The 21,519-nt window shown below is 46.7% G+C and overlaps 1 pseudogene; it reads right to left on the reverse strand.

Moving 5' to 3' along the window:
• Nucleotides 1–21,519, reverse strand: part of LOC115320955 — a 45,127-nt pseudogene that overhangs the window by 9,762 nt on the left and 13,846 nt on the right.

Consider the following 21,519-nt stretch of genomic DNA (forward strand, 5'->3'; position numbering starts at 1 on the left):
GTCCTTCACAATCACAGCACATCATGAGTTCATTCAAATTCACGAAGTCATTCACCATCACATCACGATTTCATTCAACATCACATCCCGAATTCATTCAAATTCACAAAGTCATTCACCATCACATCACGACTTCATTCACCATCACATCACGAATTCATTCAAATTCACGGTGATTACCATCACATCACGACTTCATTCACCATCACATCACGAATTCATTCAAATTCCGGAATTCATTCACCATCACATCACGAATTCATTTAAATTCACGAAGTCATTCACCATCACATCACGAATTCATTCAAATTCACAAAGTCATTCACCATCACATCATGATTTTTTTCCAAATTCAAGAATTCATTCACAGCCATTCAGATTCACGCCGTGAATGTGAATGAAGGTGAATGAGCGAGTTCATGAATGAATTTGCCGAGGTATGCTATAGAGTGGAGAGGAAAACATGGTATAGTGTATGCCATACAATATTCAAACTTCGCTCCCTTAACACTGGTATGTAAGTTAAGAGACAAATATTCTTCCATAAACGCAAATTGAAAAAAAATGAAAAAGAAATGAAGAAGCGAGACTATGTATGTGACTAACCGCTACGAAACCAAATTTGCGCTTCTGCCACTCGCGCAAGTCAGGCTTTCTCGCAGGTGTGTGAGATAGGATGGAACTTTTCCCACAACCGAGCAGAAAAAGGCTCGAAGTACACCTAAGCACTTCTTATGAGTTGTGAATGCGAAAGCATGCAAGCCGCTCGTCCGCTCTCTTATTTCGTCTGCTGCGTACTTTTCGTCGCCGGTCAGCGTGCGCGCTCTCCTCGGCGCGCTGACCTTGGACGCTCCGTGTTAACGGCGCGCTGACAGACACGCAGCGCCATCGTGTGAGCGGTCGTTGCAACTGACGCGCAGCGGTGTATGGCAGCCTCGTCGACGCGCGCCAGCCAATGGGACCAAAGCCCAAATCCATCAGCTTTGCTCCGCTCCTTTGGGATCGGGGAAACTAGTTGCCGTTGTCAGGCTTTTCGTGTGATTTCATAGCTGGGAGCCTGCTGCACTTGGAGAAAGGACTTAACGGGCCATTTGAAGCTGATGACGTCGGCTCGCTCCAAGTTAATGCTTTGGCATTAAAAAACAAACGAAGAATACGACCCGCTGGCAACCAGCTCCAGCTATGGCGAGTTACGGACGAACTCGCCGTGGTCACCGACCGTCCTCCGGGAATACCTCGCAGGTGCATGGAAGGTCAACAGGCCGGGGGCGAGAGCGAGATTAGCGTTCGGGTTGCCGAGTTGCGTGAACGGTTTTGATCGTACCGCGGCGAGGAGAGCTTGGGAGATCATGGCGGCGCATAGAATGAAAGAGCGTCCATGATAACGTGGTTTATGAACATCATGGTGTGATTAACTTGGGCAGTATTGCCTGGTCGCCAGATGAAAATGACAAAAATTCGTAAATTGATTATTGCAATCACCAGAGCTCTAAAAATCGCGTAACCTGGTATGTATACTAAGTCGCCTAAGAGCATTCAATTTCAACAATAATCTATCCGTTTAATTTTTGTGAAATAACCCCTTTAAAGTGATGCCAAAACAAGACACAGCGAATACTCGCGGAACAAAAAAAAAAAAAAAAGCTTGCGTTTCTCTCAAAAGACGTGAAAGTTGTGGCGCGAGCGTCCGTTTTCAGTTTGTACATCAGCCACGCAAACAGAACAACTTTCCTCGCCGTCTCTCTGTCGTCTCTCCATTTTTTTAAGGGGGGGGGGGGGGGGGGGGGGGGTTGGTGATGACTATTGTTGAGTATATGTTCGACCGCTACTAAAATAGCATAAAGCTCTGCGGTGAAAATGCTTGCCCTACAGACAACTTGTGTGGCTTTGCTGTATGAGGCGGAATATAGAGCACGCCCTACAAAAGACGACGATTTGGACCCATCTGTATAAGATTCCAAGTAGTCTGTATATTTTTGTTGCAAAGAGAGGAACTCCTGTCGGAGGATTTGTGGTAAAATGACCCTCTTACTGTATTTTGCGAGTGACCAGTCACAGAAAAGCGCAGAGCATCCCAAGGAGCAACCCTATGAGTGTTTTTAAGCAAGGGAATCTTATGGAGGGGGATATTAAGAGATTGACAAGTACTTTGCAAACGGGGGCTTAATGGTCTTAACAATGGTCGACTTGTTTTCCAACAGATGTGAACTTCTGCAAGTGTGAATGGCATTATAGGAGGGATGTTTTGGATTTGAAAATACTTTGTAAGCGTAAGAGACGCCGAGGTACTGCCTCCGTTTCTCGAGGGACATCTGATGCGTATCAGCATACAAACTGTTCACAGGCAATGTGCAAAATGCACCTGTAGCAAGCCATAGTCCAAGGTCGTGTATTGAGTCAAGCATTTGAAGAGAAGATGACCGCGCCGACCCATATCCTACTGCACCATAGTTTAGGCGGGATTGAACTAAGGAGTTATACAGTCGTAGGAAACAGCGGCCATCAGAACCCCACGACATATGCGACAGAACCTTTAGGATGCTTGATGACATCAAGCACTTCCGTATTAAATTTTTCAGATGGGGCACAAAGGTAAGTTTCTTGTCAAAGACCACACCCAAAAATTTGTGTTCTTGTTGGACCGATATTTCAATGATATTAAGATTCAAGGAAGGATCAAGAGACAATCCCCGGCGCAACGAAAAGGGAACGCAGACTGTTTTCTGAGGAGAAAATGTGAAGCCATTTTCGTCTGCCCACCTACATATTCTATTGATTATAAGTTGCAACTGTCGTTCACAACTGGAGAGGTTACAGGAAGACACAGATATTTGCACATCATCCACATATGGAGAGTAAGATAGTGATGGTGGCATAACCTTTGCTAGACTGTTAATCTAAAACAGCAAAGAGGGTAACGCTCAGCACTCCTCTTTGTGGAACACCATTTTCTTGAGAGAAAACATCTGACAGTGTGGAGCCCAATCGGACTTGAAAAGTTCTTTCGCTCAGAAATCTCTGTATGCCCTGAAGCATGCGGCCCCGCACACCACAGTTGTACAAATCACGAAGTATTCCGTAGCTCCATGTGGTATCGTATATGCTTTTTGTGAATAAAAAAAACACTCAGACACAATGCTGCCGGTGTATAAATGCCTCACGTATAGCAGTCTCCAGGCGAACCAAATGATCTGTGGTCGCTTGTTCCTCCCGAAAGCCGCACTGGTTTACATCCAAAAAAAATCTCCGTCTCTAAGAAACGGACAAGACGACGATTCACAAGCTGCTCATAAGTCTTCCCTAAGCAACTTGTGAGTGCGATTGGACGATAGCTCATAGAAACGGACGGGTATTTCCTAGGTTTCAAAAAAGGGATTATGTGGGCATGTTTCCAGCCACGAGGAAAGGCAGCAGCTTGTCATAGGTAATTTAAAAAAAAGTAAGCAGACCGTTCGCAGATTCAGGGGACAGTTTCCTCAACATTTCGTAGTGGAGTCTGTCTTGCCCTGGTGCAGACTACTTCTTTGCACCAAGAGCGACCTTGAGTTCACACATTGTGAATGGTCTATTGTAAAAATATCAACCACCCTCCGACATCGAGATGGGCTGGTTTTCAAATCGACTAGAACTTCTTGAATTTTTCGCTAAAATTAGAGGAGCTACTAATTAGTTGGAAATGCTCCCCGAGAACATTTGCATGATCTTGTAGCAATACAGAAAAGGGAAAAAAACACAGGAGTTTGGGAAGGTTGGTAATCTCCTCGAACTTTCCGCAGGCGATCCCACACTTCTTTAGCTGGAACAAAGCTATTCAGAGAATATACATATTTTTTCCATGATGTCCTCTTTGCCTGTTTCCGTGTCCAACGTGCCTTGGCCCTACATTTGTTAAATTCGATCAGGCTAAAAGTAGTGGGATAAAGGCGAAATATACCCCATGCCTGGTTCTGATTCCTGCGAGTGACTGTGCAGTCCTCATTCCACCAGGATTTGCATCTCCGGGGTAGGACGCCGGAAGTTTGCGGAATAAAAGACGCAGCAGCATTAATTAGACATTCAGTGGCAATCACTGTCGCCTCCTCTGGGGACATACTACGAAAGAGCGATGGATCGACTACAGCATTTAAACCAAAAAGAGCCCAGTCAGCCTTCTCTAAGTTCCACTTTGGAATGAGGGTCGAAAGCAAAGGAAGGTGTATTGAGCTTTCTAAAATTATGTGGAAATGATCGCTGCCAAATGGATTTTTTAAAACATTCCATGCAAAGCTCGGAAGTGGAGCTGGTGATGATATGGAAAGGTCTATTGTTGTAAAGGTGTTATGAGCAGCACTAAAAAACGCTGGGTCCTTTTTATTCAGAAGACAGAGCCCGGACGATAATAAAAGTCGTTCTGTAACTCCACCACGGGAATCCTGACGAAAACTACCCACAAAGGGCGTTAAAGTCACCTAGAATTAAAAAAGGCTTAGGCAGCTGATCTATGAGTCGTTGTAGCTCGTGGAGCTGCAGTGGAACGTTGGGTGGCAAGTAGAGAGAGACGAGGGTGATGAGTCGGTCAAGGAGAACGCGAACTGCTACTGCCTCGAGTGGTGTTTGTAGAGGAACCTGAGCACACCTGATTCTGAGGTCCTGAGAACCTGAATGTGGATCCGTCGTGTTCTCTAGGCAGGCGTTGGGAAGCATGGATCACCGCGGTGGATGCCTGGTTACGGAAGAACTACAGTATTTGTGGTAAATACTTGTTTCTTTCTAAATAGATGTGTTGATTCATTAGTGTGGAAATGCAACGATAGGAGGAATTACATGAAGGGTACTTACATGATATTAGTAATGTGGGCTGTAAAATCGCGGGTCGTGTGCATTTTTTTTTCATGTAACGTATAGCTTTTGCAGTAATATAAATATTGCGCATTGACAGAAGTTAGTGCTGTACTGGAGATTACAGTGCTATATTGCTAGCTTCTAAGCGTAAGGAAGTTCCGGTGCAGCCTATGTTTCCCTTTAATGTGTCACTTTTCACTCGGAACAATTCTACTGCGTTGCGATGAGGAAAACGTTTTAGCGAGTCGTTTTTGGAGCACACGGTTCCGAAATTATGAACGGTGCAGGTGGTCCGTCCTGTCAAACCGTACGTGAAAGTTAACGCATTTTATCGAATCGTAAAACTGACGCAACCGTGTAAACGATGATGATGATTGTGTTCGACCCGCAGCGCCATCTTCTAGTAAACTTATGAAACATTCCGCATCATGCGAAACCGTGGCGGCTCGTGTTTTCGGCGAGCGACTGATGTAAACAAGACGGCCGACGTGACATTTACCGGCCGAAATTTCATGACCTGCGAAGCTAGATAGAGTAAAAAGTGTCTGAACGACCGGAAAGGTAGATGGTGTGTCTCCGTCATCTTGAAGGTGAACGATCGTTCACGTTCTGTGCCGTCGAACCAAGTCATTTTGTCTGATTGCGGTCGCCACCACAGATAGTCAGCCCGGAGATCGCAAAAAAAATTACTAGCATGCGTAGTTTACAACATTCCCGATTGCTTACCACTGTGAGCCGTCCTCGAGAGGATTTGGTTTAACATCTCGAATGAAGCAGACTAACATGGATGGTCCATTGCCTCCCACTGTGCTAAGCCTAACGCACGGCTGGGGCGGCGGACAAACCGACCGCCATTTTTTTTTACGCGAGTCGTGAAAGGTACTGACTGCGTTCCGGTGACGACTCCAGCGGCCGGAGTGGGAGAAACGAACGAGAAGAGCCTCCCGAAGCCAGCAACTAATCACGCGCGCATGCGCAGTGGCGTCGCCCATGCGTTCGAGGACGAACCGTTTGTGTGGACACGACCCGCTAAAACTCCCAGTGTCTCTACTCATTACGATTCGCAAACTGTTCGGTGGCATGACAACTGAGACAAGCGACACAAACTGTTGCAATATATCTGCCGCGAGTGGAATAAACCAGTGCAATCGAACAATGCAGCGGCGTGCTTGCTACTGTTATTATATTCTCTTCTCGGTAGTGTGGGTCAGTGTCAGACAAAAATATTCGATAAAAGTTCTTAAGTGAAGTTACTATATACCTGCTTAATAAAGTATTTAAAATACTACCCAAGTTGCTTTCACCTGCAAAGTATCTTGAGTAGAGTACAAATACCTAGAAATGTAAATCAATTACTCTTTAAGATACTTCCGCATTACGTAATTTGCATCGACGTCTGTGACAAACACAATTATACACTTGCACAAATCTGGTTTGCCAGAATGGTTAATTAGCACGCAACAGCACAAAAAAAAATCGTAGGACTATTCTATGCAGTCCAACTATAAGGAGCAGGATATCACTGATACATGTTAGAAAACATTTCTAAAAAAAAAAGACACTTCAGTTAGAATGACATCGCTGAATATCACGTCCTGTGGCGCGTCTTAGACTCATCGTTGAACTGTAATCCACTCCCTATTTGGGGAGTTCACTATAAACGAACCTGGAATACGGAAATTAAGGAATGGATAAAAAAGAGGGCCCACGTACAAGCCACGACACTGCTCGCAATTTTTCAAGTAGGTTGCCTTCAGAAAGGCACTCAACTTTGGGGAACACTTTGTTAGCATTTCGAGAGGTCATCCCGCTCGTAGTTCGTTTCCTGTCCTGTTCTCTGCTTATAAATGTTCGCTTACAGAGAGTGTTCGCGAGAACAATAAGTTCCAAACTAACAAAAAAAAACAAGAAAAAAACACCACGTTTTGCCGTAGCGGGGTCAGATATGTAACAAGCAAAAAAATAGTGTCGTCTTTCTGTGTCCACTTCTCATTTTCTATTTGTATTTTCTTGACACTGAAGACTGCATTGCTTTCGTGAGTCGTTTCCCGTTCTGCGTTGCCCCTCAATGTGGCAAATTTTACTTTCGCAAAAGCACCCCTTTAGTTTGAACAAAAGGCGCCTTTGCGGAGGCAATGGGGAAAACCTTCACTATATACCTTTTCTGCAAGTGCGCCGCCATCTTGAATTGACGTCACTTCCAGTATGGGCGAAAACATTGTTTTACCATTGCCACGCCAATAGAAGGCGTTTAGGATATAAGCGTAACCGTCACATTTTCTCGTTTTGCCTCCCCTTTATTTTTTTTACTATTTGCAGGTTGAAACGTTGGATTATTTTTCGTCGCCCATACCGGATACGCCTATTAGGTGGCTGGGAACGAGAGTACACAGAAAAGGTCTATAGGAAATTTGGTGTGAAATATGAGTCACAACCGGCACAGAAGTGATTTTTTTTACGAGCTCATTCTAAGCCATCGCAGCTTATCGGAGCTAGCAGCAGGATTTGGTTGCTCGGAAAAATGTTTAATTTTGCTCGTGCCAGCCCACGCCACTTCATACGGAAAAACTCAGAAAACGGCGGAATATCAAAAATGCTTTTGAAATAATGAGTAAACGATACTCAGAAATGTAATTAAAATACAGTATCAAATACTCTCGATCAAAAGTATTTGCAAGGTAACAAGATACTTCAAGTATTTGAAATGCAGTATCTTGAATAGAGCATTTGAGATAGGCAGAAGTCTGGTGTGGGTTCACCCGCTTTGATTTTCTCGGGGAGGGCCATCGGTTTTAACAGATTAATGTTATAAAGTTCTGACTACATCCTTTCCTATTCAAACGTCGTAGGCTCTGTGACTCCAGTAAATGACCCGCGCCACGACACTGGCAGCGTCGGCTGCAGCGACACTGTTTTACTGATAGGGGGCTAGCGGCTCTCATCAGACGTTCTGATAACCCTCCGCCCTAACCTTGCGCATATCAGGACTAGAGAATTAATCAATTAACCTTCAGATTATTAAAGTGATGCGTTCAATGCAATAATTTTTTTATCCGGCAATGGGAGCCTTGTGTTGGAAAAAGACAAAACAAAACAAACAAGCAAACAAGTAAAAAAATGTCTGCTTTAACATTCTTGATATCTTTATATCTTTTAGGGCGTAGGCTTCCACGGTAAATCACTCCAGCATGCTTGTGATTGTCAACCAGGGGGAGTATACTGTTTAAATAATAAACGGAAAAGGACTTCACCTTTTAAAAAAGCTGCCGGTGTTATGTACGGGCCACAACGTGAAGTTTGAAAAGGGAAGGAAGGAAGAAAGGGCAGAGAGGAAGACAAAGAAGTTAACCTGGGGTATTTTGTCCCGGTTTGCTATTTTGTTTTGGGGGAGAGGGGTGTGAGGATTAAAAGAGAGAAGAAAGAACAGAAAGTAAAAAAAAAGATTAAGAACTACAAAGTTTGAACACTAACACTGCGCTATTCACTAACAATGAAGGTCATCTTCTATAAACAGAAGTCCAGGCGTGTTGTTTTTAGGGATCTAACTAGTGCTTTTGTGGCCTTGGCTTCTTTGTGTGGATTGTCCCAAGCACCAAGCACTGTAGTCACGGGGAAGGGTCGGTTGCCATTTATGAGATAGTGAAAATAGTAAAACAATGTGTAGTTTTAACGCCTTGTAATATGACTGGACAAGAATGAGTTAACAGATTTATCGATTGATTAGTCTATTAAAGGTTGGAGATCAGTCGTTTCTTAATGAGCCTCCAGCTCCTATCAAGATTCAACGTTTTATGAAAGCTATGGATTGTGCGAGACAAAAATATGTAGGACCAAAGGTTCTACAAACCACATCACTAAGATCATGGAAGCGTTCGACTTAAAATTTGCCGAGTTTCCACGCGTGTGAAACGATACAACACAACCTTTAGTAAGAAAAAAAAACACAAAAAGCATCAAACATGTCATAAGGAGGGTCCAGCTCAGCCGGAAACGGGCTTGCGTCGTTCATATCATATAGAGTTATTATAATGCACGCGAGAGGTTCAAATGGCGCGACGTCCGGGAGGCAAATTGAAGCAGACAGCAACCAGTCTATTTTGCGGTGCTCCTGCGCATTCATATGGGAAAACGGCGTCCATTTTGTCTCTTCGAAGCAAAGTGACGTTTTCAAACTTGGTACCTAACCTGCTGAATTAAATAACAAAGAGGAGACGCGCCACAGCGACTCCCTTCAGACGAACCAAAACCAGCGGACCCAACCGTCACCACCTCGGCTTATCCGAATCCGAAACCGACGAGACAATGACCGTTGCTCCCATAATGCATTAGTCTCGCTTCACAGTACGAACAGGAGAAAGCGACAAAACACCGCGTTTTTTCGGCGGCCATTTTCTAGATGTACTTATACTATGGTGCCAGGAATGCGTCTCCGACTGGTGTGTTTACCTCGCCCAAAAAAAAAGTGGTCCCTTGATGTCCGTCTGATAACGTCATACAAGTGTCATGCTGTCGCCGGTCGCGATCCTGGCGGCGTCCCAACAGTTGTGGTGTATATGGCAGGCGCTTGTTCTGCAGTAGGTCGCTCTCCACTGTGACAGTCCACGGAAGGTTCAGCAGCCGGAAGCTGGGACGCCTGGGACACCGTGACGATAGCGACACTCGCGTTCGCTCGTGCTTTCGCCAGCATTCTTACGCCCAACCGCCTGGATCGCGACAGGCAACAGCATGACACTCCGGCTTCTGTGTCGGCATTTGTTGCCACCTAGGGACCACTTTTGATGTATGGGCGGGATAGGACGCTGAAAACACTTGTCAGAGACGCGATCCAGGCACCATTACTGATATTGCCACGCGCGTCACTCAGCGTGCGCGAACATGGCCGAATGCTTACCGCGCTTGGCTGTCGCGTGGAGGATCTGGGTTCCCGGGAGCGGTATGTTCTTTTATTTATTCTTTCCATTTTACAGTCTACCGAATTCGAGAACTTTCTCGTCTGATCGTCCTAGGCCGAATGTTCCAGAAACCCACCCGGAGTCAGTTTCGCCCCAGCGTTCGATAGTGCTGTTACGCCGACTCCGACGCCCGCGACACTCTCTTGTTATCGTCTGTTTCCTTTATTTTTTTTTTTTTTTTGGGGGGGGGGGGGGGGGGCACAAGTTTGCTTAGTTAAACGTTTCAGTTACATCAGTTATTCTTTGTTTCGTCACCCCGTCATTCTTGACAATATATGCACGACGGTGCCGGCTTCTAGCTTGCATATTGGCTTAGCAGATGCGCCATCGGTTTCCAAGCCTCGGACAGGGGTTCAATTTTTGGCACCGGTTGCCAATCCTTTTTTTTTTTTTTTTCAATATCATTGAGCGGTTACGGACTGACCGACCTACATACTTCGTGTTTACGCGGCTCCGGAGGTTGGACGGCCCTATAAAAGTACCGCCTCAGCATGCAGTACGAAGGACCCGTTTTCAAACCGACAGAAAAATTTGTTTTGAAAGTCTGAAGTAATTTTAAAGGTGACTGTTTCTTTTTTCAACTAACCGCCAATTACTTTACTTCGTAAATAACCGAGTAATTGAAGTTTAACTAATTCGTTTATTATTTATTTGTTCCCGCGGAGTTTGTCCGCAGAGAGGTTAAAAGGCGTGAAGCTTGACTAGGCCCTAGCCCCGTCTAGGCGTACGACAAACTGCATAAAAACGAAGTACGCGTACACGGAAAAACTTTCAATATGTCTTATCAATTTCTATATTGAAAGCACGAAAATGGCATAATAATGTACAAGGAATCTTATAAAATTGTTCTGCACTAAAAAAAATAGAGTGCAAACAAATTTACAAAAAAAAAAAAGCTGGTGTATATTATATTTATTATTTTATTGCTCTCCGACCGGAGAGACTTTTCTCGAATGTCCACTTTAAAGCAAATATGCGTAAATGTAAGACAAAAATATCTAATTGAAATTTAAAAAACGAAAGCTTCCTGAACAAAATAGGACTTACACACTCAAGAAATATGTCTACACTTAAGCGAAAAGCACACAGCAAAATGCCGACATCAGAAACTTTCAGCGGCACATACATTCACGTAATATACCGGCACTCGATGCAATAATCCAGGGGTGGCCAAACCGCGGCTCGCGAGCCGCATGCGGCTCTTTGGTGGTCCAAGTGCGGCTCGCGGGTCCCTCGTGAGGAGACACCCCCCCCCCCCCCCTCCACCCCCCCCCCCCCTCCACCCCCCCCCCCCCTTTTCGCCCCTTTACCCGTTTCCCCAGGAAAAAAAACACGAGAAAGGATTTCAGAATAAAGCACACTGCAGCTTGCAGTTTGGCAGCCTTGTACTCCCATACGTACAGTCGTACAGTCTTGTGCCCCCATACGTACAGTCAGACTCTGAACAAAAGTTACGTTTGCCCCCCCCCCCCCCCCCCTCCCCCCCGCGGCTCTTAAAAGTTCCGTGGTTTTGTGTGCGGCTCTTAGGCAAGGCCAGCCTGGCCACCCCTGCAATAATCCTTTCCAATAGGATAATAAGCCCAAACGAACATTAAGAGAAAACAAAACTCTTTATAACCAAGGGTGCTTGTAATTGGAAGCGCTTACTTTTGCCCCTTTTTTCGAGTAACATGTACAAGACTGGCCAGCGCTCACTTGATGTCGAGGACGCAGATGACATCCCGGTACTGGACGCCCTCGTCGCGTGTCCCGAAGGAATACCTGTCCGCCGGGGAGGGCCTCAGGACCCGGGACGTGTCCTGGCGCAGCCGCGTGGCGCAAAACTGGGCCTCCGGGATTGCGTTTGTGAAGCCGGGAATTGCAGAGGGCTGCGAAAGTGCGAAGCAGCTCGTGCATGACCATGTAAACACGGGACACTATAAAAGAAAAAAATCCACAGCTTTTTTGTCAAAAATTTCCAAAGAAGTGAGAGCGACGGCTTTTGGTATAGTAACGCACAGTTCTAGAGGGATAGGTTTACCAGTGACACTATGCAGAGATTACGCTGTCGGAGTTTGCAGTCTGTCGTCGTAGCGGAGGTAAAAAAAAAAAAAAAAAAAAAAAAAAAAAAAAAAAAAAAAACATCTTCTCTTTTGGCGCGAGGAGAGAGAAGTCGAGTGTTCCCATTGGCCGCGCCGCACGAAGACAAGAGAGCGTTAGCAGACGACGAGGAAGTGTCGTCTGTAAACGATCAGTCCACAACAAGTGTTTTTAAACCTAAAGGTCCGTTCACACTCTTGCAACCGAGTACGACCAAGAGAGACCAGACCGGTTTTTGAGCCTCTTGAGACGTCTTAGAACCAGCTCCGCTGCAGCGCATCCGGTCTCAAGAGGTCGCAAGAGGCTTAAAACCCGAAAAACCCGGTCTGGTCTCTCTCGATCGTACTTGGGTGCAAGAGTGTGAACGGACCTTTACTCGCATTATACGAAATCCCACTTTGGCGATATCCAGGTGTTACGCGTAACGTTGGAAGGTTTTATAAAGACCGATTTCAAAAACTCTGGCGGCAGAGAAAAAAATAAAATAAAAAGAAGCCAGGGATGCCATCTTGAAGGACGTGCTCCCGGTTTGTTTACGTCGCCCCATTTCGAGTTTCCTGATGTGGTGAGTGAAATACAACTTCTGTCTCTTTTTCACGTGCTAAGGATTTTTTTTTTCTTCTTCTGTTCGATGTAAAAACACGCGACTGAGTGCATGGTACCAATAATTTATTAACAGTAAGAGTGGATTAGTTCCTTCGATCTTTTTACACGTGTTCCGGTGATGAGCTGGCAGCCACCCGGTTGTGAAAGGTGAGTCTTCACAACTACGCGAGTTTAAAGGCTTGCGGTTGCATCCGCCTGTTATTCAATAGCGTATTCCCGATCTGTCACGAGCTTGCGTAACAAACAGTGCAGAGTTGTCGGCGTTCCGGTGACTAGATACGGGCCCACCGATTGCTATGTCGCTGCGCTCGCAAGTCCTTCGGCTGCCGAACTCGCTAGCAGGTTGCAGACTGCGCCCGAGTCAGGTAGACTTCACGTCTAGAAGCAATTTAGAGAAGGCTGTGTCCCTTTCCGTTTGCTTGAATGACGCTATAGCACATCTCATCTGTAGAGATAGGTTATTTAAAAGCCATATTTGAGTATATTGCAGCTCCGACTGGCATGTATTTAAGTTGTGCCACACGCACATGCACATTTCCACACACACAAATAAAGTGCCTACCGTAAATTTTGTTTCACGAAAACAATTTTAATTTGTTGTTCAATAAGTCGTATTCATGGCCGAATAAATTCCCCATGCGTTGTAGAACGCAGCTGCTAAATCGATCCATCCATGGAAAGCAATGGTTACACGTATTAAAGTGAAATGTACTTTGAATAGGCTTTCGTCATTTCGTGAAGCCCAGATAAGAGCGTGGCCGCGGGGTTCAACACTGATTGGGTGACGGGTGGGAAAGGACGGGTGAGCTGCTGGACGCTGATTGGCTAACGGGGATGTCACTGGACCAGAGGGGTAGGCGAGGAGGAGTGACGTCGGCGAGGAGGAGCTCGACCACCTGTGCGCGCTGAGGTAGAGGAGCTTGAAAGTATATGGATGGTTCTGGATGATTCCCAAGTTTATAAGCCCGATTAGCGGTAGTGTCCCTTCATTTTAGGAACAACTATCAAGTGTACCCATGGTATGCGCTAAACTATCTGATTAAGAGCGCCGTGAATGTAGACGCCTGGAGTCTGAAAACATGGAGTACCATAGTCAAGCGCTTCACGTATGTAACACAATTGCCAAGCGATTTTTTTTTTTTTAGATATTGCCTACAAAAATTTTTTGATAGCGTCATTTTAAGTTGTACTTAGCAGTCTGAACGCTAGAATGATTCAGCTGTTCAGATCTGCCAGAGAAGCACGCGAGGCCGTAATGTTACCTACCTATCTTCCGCGTCTACGAGTAAATACCCCACACGAATAAAGCCGTATTCAAAGCCGATAGCCACACGCGTTTTAATAATAACAATTGTAACTCTATTTGTGGTGTATCAGACCCACTTGCGATTCTCCGTGTCAAACGGGCCTCGCCACGCTGAACGGGCAGTCGCCACCCCTAACCGTGGCTGACTTTTAGCCTGGACGTCATGGTGCAACAATTAGAGAGATACAGTTGCTTTACCAATTCGAGCGAAACCAACCACTCTCCGTCTAATTTTACGCAACAAAACGCGAACGTATTGTGTTTAGTATTGCAACATTGAAACTTGCAGGGATTGGCATGAGCGATAAAAGTATCTTTCAAGATCGCGTCGGGTGCTAGTTTCCTTTCCATGCGACAGGTGGAGCTCTTTTACCCCGAAAGGGTCTATAATAGTCATACCTCTCAAACGCAACTGGAAACGTAAAATACATTCTGCTAGAGCGCATCGCCTTGCACCCGCCTCGTTTCTCTGTCATGAGTCCCCCTCTCCGCTCATCGCTAAACGTCAACCCCTTCACCGCTCGACAACACCGTGAAACCCTGCGCGGTCGTTCGCGTCGGCGCAGGTTTTCCCGTCACTGTGCGAAGTCATTAAGTACGTGATGACACCACTTTGCCCCCATTGGGCGAGCGTGCTACAGGTATTGCTTTCCCTTCTTTCCATGCTGTGGACGAGAAAGGCATCTTTTCTTATGCATCTCCATTTTTTATCACACAGTTTTAGAGAACCGCACGCACAAGCTTTGCGTACGCAAAGAAATTGCGAGTAGGGAGTGTTCATGCGCAATACACAACATAAGGGATAGCGTAATGCGTATACGTACGCTACGCTGGGGATATTTCGTTGCGAGCTGGCGGGCTTTGTAGGAAGCTCTCGTAAGATCTCGGGCTCATCGACAGCACAGTTCCAAGATGGCCGTTACCATGACTGGCGCAGCACGGGCGACGTGGTGATCGCGAAGTTCAGTGTAACGTGAAATTACGTGGTATCCAACTCGGCAATTCTTTCCGAGTCCTACCGTAGTTGAATCAGATAGCCGTGCAGCTGAAGGAATGCATAATGAAAATATTCACCGCCCGCTATGTGCGTGAACGCTTTGCTCTGCTCAACGCTAAGCCTCTTCGCGCAGTTCGTCATCAAGGGACGAACGACTCCTCAAAAAATCGTCCATGTTGTCACCGTGCGCTGGACGTCAGTAGGTCATGGAGTTCTTCTCGCGATAGCATTGATAAAATGTGCTGTTCCCACAGGACGATTGACGGAGGCTCCGTGATCGAATTCGGTTACGCACTCGTACTCGTAGCCTCCGTACCCCGCAGAAAAGAGTGTTTCACCAGCCAGCTGCGGCTTGGCTTAATTTGAAATAAAATTATTGCCAACGTTTTCATGTTCAATATTTCTTTTTTGAGGAGCATGCTGGCGCTGTAAGCCCGGGGAATTCTACGGCTGTGGCAAGTTGATTCAAGGAGGTCATGCCAGATATTCACTCGGCAACGTTCGTAGAACGCACAGCTAAAATCGGGTTCAGCAGCTTTGGCAAGGACACGTTCGATTGGTGCTCCGCTGACGCAGCGTTCGGCTACGTCACCAGAGTGTGCATGAGATAATTGGCATAAATTTAGAAAGCGCTAAGATAGTAAGTTAGGCTAGGTTAGGCCAACGGGAGGCCACTAGCAAGATAGATTAGGGCTTTCTTGCAATTTTGTCAAGGTTTTTTTTTTATATTATTATTATTATTATTATTCTGGCGTCCGTGGAGTAGTCTGCGTAGATTTTAGGGGCCGCTAAAACATAACGTTAGGTTAGTTTAAGAGCATATAGCCTATGGCTTTGGCTTTGTTTTCAATTAGAACAATGTTTGTTGTTGTTTTTTTTTCTTTTCTTTTTTTTGTGATTTCTTTTTCTTTAGGATGGTTGGAGGTAGAAAGGCGCAATGGTTTGGCAAAGGAAACCCTACAAAGGAGGAAATGACATAGTGTCGTGTGGTGAGTGCATGCGGTGGGTGCTTCTAGATGAGACAGATTTTGAGAGCTTAGCGGAGGCGGAGGAGGGTAGCTTGGTTGGCCGAATCAGCGACAGGATGACGGAGGGATTTCAGTTGATAGAAGAAAGATGCGCAGCTATGGCTGAGGAGGTCAAGCGGGAACTTAAAGCGGTACGGAAACGAAATTCCAGGGCTCATTTTTTAGCTTTAATGTGTTTCATGTTGCAGCATAACCTCAGAAATACCAGTCTTTCGTTGAAAGGCTCAAGAAAACTAATTTCAAAGCTAATTAAATTATCTTTCAATGTGCACTTGGTGGATGCATGTGGAGCCTGTTTGTGAGGTAATCTAGCAATGTTGGGGCAGTTGCTACGTAGTCATGACGTAGCAAGTTCCATCAGAGAGCGCCGCTCTTTGGAATTCAACATTTTCCTTCATAGCTTTCCTCCTCAACTCACAAAATCGCGCATAGTACTAAGCATTTCAAGAAGACGGAAAGGAGGGACTTCCCTTTTGATCGGACCCTCATTTCTGTACCCGGACACAGCCATTCTCTCCCTAGACGATTTGCCCGTCGCTGAAAAGTTTGATAAAAGTTGCTTTTCCCGCTCCGTTCCTCCCTAAGCTGACAGTGCTGTGGAAGCTACGTGCACCTTGGGCCAGCCACACGCTTGTCACCCCATGGGCACTTCGAACGGCTCGGTTGTAACGCGTTGACAACACCACAATGCTGACAACTCCATCAACGGTAAAGCACATAACTACGCCCGCCTTGCCACGTCACAACTACGGGAGTTTTTTTTCTGTTTTTGTTTGCGCCGGAGATTTCATGAAGCATCACGCTCTCCGTTCGCTTCTCTTCGAGCGCCTGCTCGAGTGCACAATTTGGAACAAAAAATATAGCCAGTCGTTCAAAATACAAATGTGCGATTATCATTTACGGTCATTATCCGTCTTGCTTGACTCATTTCCGAACAAAATTCGAATATTTCAATTTTCGTTTCCGTACCCCTTTAAAGTAGAGCGAGAGAAGCGGGCGGGTCCTGGAGACCAAGGTCAAGGTGTCAGCTAACAGAGAGGAACTCAAGATGGAGATTCAGGAGCTCATCAGGGAATTGGAAAGAAAGGTATAGCGCATGGCAGGCGAGCTTAATAAAAAGCGGGTGGAGCTTGAGAGACAGGTGGAGGAGCTCAAAAGGGGGGAAGCGGAGAAGGCTGACATGTGGCAGCGTAAGAGGGAGGCTGGGTTGGAGCAGCTGAGGAGGGAGGCGATATCGAGCACAGCGGTGCGGGAAAGGCAGTTTCAGAGGAAGACAACACTAGTGAACAGTGTTACAGTTGGGGGGGAGGGGGGGGGGGGGGAATCTCAGGTGCGAAAGCGAGAGTTGGGGCTGTGGCTCGCTAATCACATAGCCCCGAGAGAACAGCGTTAGAGCGTGATTACTGAAGTATAACTTTTATGTACAGTGAATATACAGGTAGCGTAGTCGACTGGTTAATCGGCAATCGACGACGTCGGGCTCCCTGAGCCCACGTTATATAGCCCTCCGAGGGCGAGAAGGCCCTGTGAGAGAGAGGAGCCTTCCCCGGAGTTCGAGTGTTCACGTGGTGTTCGAAGTGCGGGGCGGCTGATGCAACTTCTGGGTGTGAAGGCCAGAGGAGGCAATCCGTCGACGTTCTTGTCACACTCTGGTGGCTGGTGCAAGGAATCGACGCCCTTGCTGCTCGAACTGAAACAAAACAGCGGCAGACCCTCACACCCACACACACACACGCACGCCGGTGCTCCTTGCGAGGGCTGGCTATCTCAGGTCGTCTCGCGGCCTCCGGAAGACGTTATTTTTGTGTTTAGTGCCCTCGCCGAAGACCACCACCCTCCGGATGTCTCGAGAGTTGGTCTCGGGAATCTGAGCGTGACTGTCTAGCGTAGTTGGCCCGCGCCTGGGACCATCGTGACAATAGGCTTTGCTGCCGTTGGCGACAGGTGAACGCCAACTCCAGGTCGAAGTCAAGGAAGGCAGTCGTAACAAATGGCGGAAGTCAGCAGGACGAGAGTGGCTCCTCGACCCTACAGTGCCGTAGTGGCGCAGGTTACCTGTGGGGCAGTAAAGGACGCGGTGGTAAACCGGCAGAGAGAAAGAAGTGAGGTAGCGGAGATAGCTGGAGGGAGACAAACGCAGCGCAGGGATCGAGGTAAAGGGAATGCAGGCAGGCAGTTGGAGGCTAAAAGGGTACTGGGGGTAGGACACTCGAACGTAACAAGGGTTAAAGGGGGTCTACTGGTCAGCGAAAAAGGGGACGGGAGGGTAAACGTAGTGGCCCAGTCAGAAAAGTGCATTGAAAACGCTATGTCCAAAGCTAAGGAAGAGCACTGGGGTAACATGGAGGGACTGAACTTAATAGTATATGCGGGACTCAATGATGTGTTGAAGAGGAGCCATAACCTCGGCAGATACATAGAGGTTGGGGTACGTATAGGCTGAGGGAGGAATATTTGCACGTGCAAATATACACTATCCCAGAGGTCTAGGGACAGTCTTTTTAGAAAGAGAAGCGTGTGGTGGAAGCTAACCGGGTGATTAGGGGGATGGGCCAACGTCCAGTTGGAAGTAAACAGGCTGGTGTATGTGCCTCGCTCCGACCCTTTTGTATGGGGCATCCACTACAGTGGAGACGCAGGTAGCATGATAGGACATAAGATTGGAAGTCATGTCGCAGATATGTGTATCTTTTTTGGTGTGTGTGTGTGTGGGGGGGGGGGGGGGGGGTTCCGGATGAAGTTGACCCAGGAGAATTACCGAAGATTAAGCACTACAGAAAGTGTAATACCCAATTCACACGGCAGCGTAAAGATACCTTTAGCTTAGGTCCCTCAGCTAAAGGTACCAGTAGTAAACGGCGTTCTGAATCACACGATAAATAAACGGAGCACTTTGAATTAACGTCGATTGCATTCCTGCTGAACCGCGAGCGGAACACGTGATAAACAATTATTCCTTGAAATCGGTTCGACGCGTAGTTTTTGATTATTGTGCGTGAAATATCACATTTAAACCCTAAATATTATTTGTGTTTGCTTTTTCGGCACTTTATTTTTTTTTTACAGCGGAGCTGTTAAGGGCTAGGTTCCCCAAGATCGTGTCCAGTACCAAACAAATGTCGACAAAAAACTCTGGACCGCTACCGCCATCTATGAGCGACGGCGGAAACCAGACAACCGGCTTGCCGGCCTCGCTCATAGATGGCAGCAACCTTTCCAGCCTTTCCACTCTAGCGTTCACCAGAGTGGAAAGGCTGAATTTCTCTAGGTGTCGTCCTAGATATCGTCCTCGAGGTCATTCAAGAAGTAGTCCTAGAAGTCGTCCTAGACGTCGTCCTTGAGGTCGTCATTGAGGTTGTCTGAGAGGTAGTCCTCGAGGTCGCCCTAGAAGTCATCCTTGAGGTCATTTTAGAGGTTATCTTTGAGGTCGCTAAACGTCGTCCTTGAAATCGTCCTAGTCGTCGTCCCTGAGGTCGTCCTAGGCGTCGTTCTGGAGGTCGTCCTAGACGTCGTCCCTGAGGTAGTGGTGCAAAACTATCGATAGTACTATCGATAGTATCGATAGTCGCCAGAAATTTGACTATCGATAGTGAAAAAAACTATCTAAAAACTATCGATAGTACTATCGATAGTTGACTATCGAAAAACTATCGATAGTACTGATAGTCGACTATCGAAAAACTATCGATAGTCGACTATCAGAAAACTATCGTTAATCGAGTATCGGAAAAGTATCGATAGTCGACTACCGTAATCCTATCAATAGTACTGTCGACAGTTTACTATGGATAGTTTTGCGACACTAGTAGTTTGCGTTGCTCCCTCTTGTCTATTTATCGCTTTAATTTTTTTTTCAAACGGGGCACCAACTAGCCCAGGCACTTACCATCCCAACTTTGGTTCAGCTTTCAGTGATGACGAAGATGCATGTTTGGGCGAAAAGAGGAGAAGGGGGAGGCGAGCGGTAGGGCGAGGGCAAGACGGGCCGGGGAGGAGGAAGCAGACGGAGCGCTGGAGAAGAGAGGGGGAAACCTCCTTCTCTCTTTAGCGTTCCGTCTGCTTCCTCCTCCCCGGCCCATCTTACCCTCGCCCTACCTTCTTGAGTTGTAACGGACTATAGTGGTGCAAGACTATCGATAGCACTAGCGATAGTATCGTTAGTCGCCAGTATAGTAAGAACTATCGATAGTCGACTATCGAAAAACTATCGATAGTACTATCGATAGTCGACTATCAAAAAACTATCGATAGTCGACTGTCGAAAAACTATCGATAGTTGACTACCGAAAAACTATCAATAGTACTATCGATAGTCGACTATCGATAGTTCTGGGACACTATCGATAGGTTTGGAAAAACTATCGATAGTATCGATAGTCAATTTATCGATAGTTTTGCATCACTACCCTGAGGTCGTTTTCAAGGTCACCCTAGAAGTCGTCCTGGACGTTGTTCTTGAGGTCGTCCAAGAAGTCATCCTTGAGGTCGTCAAAGAAGTCGTCCTTGATGTCGTCCCACCAGAGCGCAGCTTTGCTGGTCTTCCTTCTTCACCAGAGTGTTAAAAGCTGATTTTTTTTTTTTTATTTCTCTAAGTCTAAGGGCGCACCTAAATGAGTCTTTCTTTAAACGTCCGACCCTTCAGGCCACACTGGACCTAAATCACCTGCGTTTACGAGTATTTATTGCGAGGTGGGCGACCTTTTCATGTTAAGCAGCTAAATTTTTCCGCAAAGTTTCACTGAAGTAGCTAAAAGGTACTGTGCAGAAACGAACCACGTCGGAGTCCCAGGGTTACGCCAGTCACGCCATCGAAAGGGATGGACGACGACGAGCTGCCAGAGCTTGCCGATGTTATCTTCCTCCAGGCGGATAAGGGAAAAGGTTTCGGATTCTGACCAGCGAACTTGAGCGCCTTTCTTCCTAGTGCTGGCGCCGCTAGTGCTTCCGCCCGAGTTCACCTGAGCGAAGGACCCCGGAACCATAGTGGATAAAATGTTCTGGGCGGGAGAGTCGGACGACTTGTCTATAACCTCGAAAAAAAGCCTTGCAGTGGTCTATCGCGTTCGGGTTCGTAGCAGATATTGTTTTCCCCGTGCCGCCGCTGCTACCTGCTAGCTGGAGTATGCATTCCTCGTTAATCTATTATTCCATCACATTTGTGTTCACAACCATTTCATAATTCGCTAGTTATATATATTCAATTTGTTACAATGCATTAAACAATATATATCTATATATCTGTGATTTTTATTTGGAGTTCGTGGGTCCGAGGCTATTAGCTGTAGCTGCAAAGGGAACTAAGCGAGCTCCGTTTAACACAGGACCTCCCTTAGCTAAAGGGACCTTTGTGCGCCGTGTGATTGCGATCTCCAGCTCCCTTTACTACAGGCACCTGTGCCAAAGGTACCTTTACGCTGCCGTGTAAATTGGGTATAAGAGCAAGAGACTCAGGTGCGAAGGTAGAGCAGATACGGGTACCTTGCAGATCTAACTCAGTGCCGATACGCGCGCCTCTCGCAGCGACGTCGCGCGTACTGATCGGAAAGTGACCTCGGCACTCGCAGCTCGACTGCAATGGTACACCGGTGGGTGTTGCAAGGTCGACATGCATGCTTGGGCTGCCATATTGGCGGAAGCACGGGAGCAGCCGGAGCGGCCGGCGGAGCGTATACCGCTCTCCCTACGCTGACTCCAAAGCGGCCGCACGCGGCGCTATTCGTTAGGCGATCG

This window comes from Ixodes scapularis, unplaced genomic scaffold, assembly GCF_016920785.2.
Source record: "Ixodes scapularis isolate PalLabHiFi unplaced genomic scaffold, ASM1692078v2 PGA_scaffold6__148_contigs__length_123643588, whole genome shotgun sequence".
Taxonomy (NCBI): Eukaryota; Metazoa; Arthropoda; class Arachnida; order Ixodida; family Ixodidae; genus Ixodes; species Ixodes scapularis.